The sequence below is a fragment of the Etheostoma spectabile genome, chromosome 14 (assembly GCF_008692095.1).
Source record: "Etheostoma spectabile isolate EspeVRDwgs_2016 chromosome 14, UIUC_Espe_1.0, whole genome shotgun sequence".
Taxonomy (NCBI): Eukaryota; Metazoa; Chordata; class Actinopteri; order Perciformes; family Percidae; genus Etheostoma; species Etheostoma spectabile.
The window spans coordinates 13,715,278-13,716,420 of record NC_045746.1 but is presented as its reverse complement, the minus strand read 5'-3'; positions in this window follow the sequence as shown (position 1 = coordinate 13,716,420).

Genomic DNA, 1,143 nt, shown 5'->3' with positions numbered 1-1,143 from the left:
TGAGGAGACAGGCTTAATAGCGGGAGGTGAAACACTGATCTGAAACCTGATGGGGAAGTGATCGGAGATACCAGTTTCAGTTATTTCTCCAAGTGAAACTGAACGCCCAAAGAAGATAATGAGATCCAGGGTGTGGTCTAGATGATGTGTCGGCCCTTCCACACATTGGTTAAGACCAAAAGAGTTCAAAAGTGTTTTAAAATTATTAGCAAGTGGGTTTGAGGGACAACACACATGGATATTGAAATCACCACAAACCAGGAGTTTCTCGTATTTCGGAACAACATCCGCTAAAAACTCACGAATAAAATCCTTGTTGAGTTTTGGTGGGCGATAAACAGTCAGGTGGGTGGAAGGTGTTTTACAGGCGGACTCGGTATAGGCTATTGGCTATTATCACTATATAGGTCTATGTGTGTTTGTGTGTGTGTGTGTGCGTGTGTGTGTATATGTGTATACAACAAATAAAAATGTCCAGCCCCGTACATTCTTATCACATTTTGTCACATTGTGAATTGAACTCAAAGTACATACAGTATATAGAAGTTGTCATGAACACAGTCATGCTCCTCTGACAGAGATCATAAAATGCAGCGTATGACAAAACAATGGACAGCTGATGCAGTTTTGCTGCACGTCAAATTTAATTGATGTGGCTTTTAATGACGCCTCCAAGGCAGAGATGTCTCATGTTTGTTAAATGCCTGTTGCCTCCTCCTCTCTCTTTGAGGCTCTTCCTCGACTCCTCTGCTCAGGAGGAGAGGAATCGAGGAGAGGAATAGGGGATGCACAAACTGGGAATTGGGACAGGGCTATAGACTACAGGAGCCGTAGCGGTAACGTAAATTGCCCTGAGTTTTGCCTAACAGGTTGGACTTGGTTGCATACAAACCACGCCTTGACACTATACTAAAACTAATTTCACATTTACATAAATATAAACATTCTTCTGCAGACTGTAAGAAGACCTAGACTTGATTCTAGGGGGAATGAAGGCCTATAAGTACAGTGAGGGAAAAAATCTTTGATCCCCTGCGTTTGCCCACTGACGGACCAAAGTATGGTGGTGGACCTAACTATGACTTCTCTCCATTGGTGCATGCATAGGTACTGAACATGTGTGTGTAATTCAGGCCTGTGTGT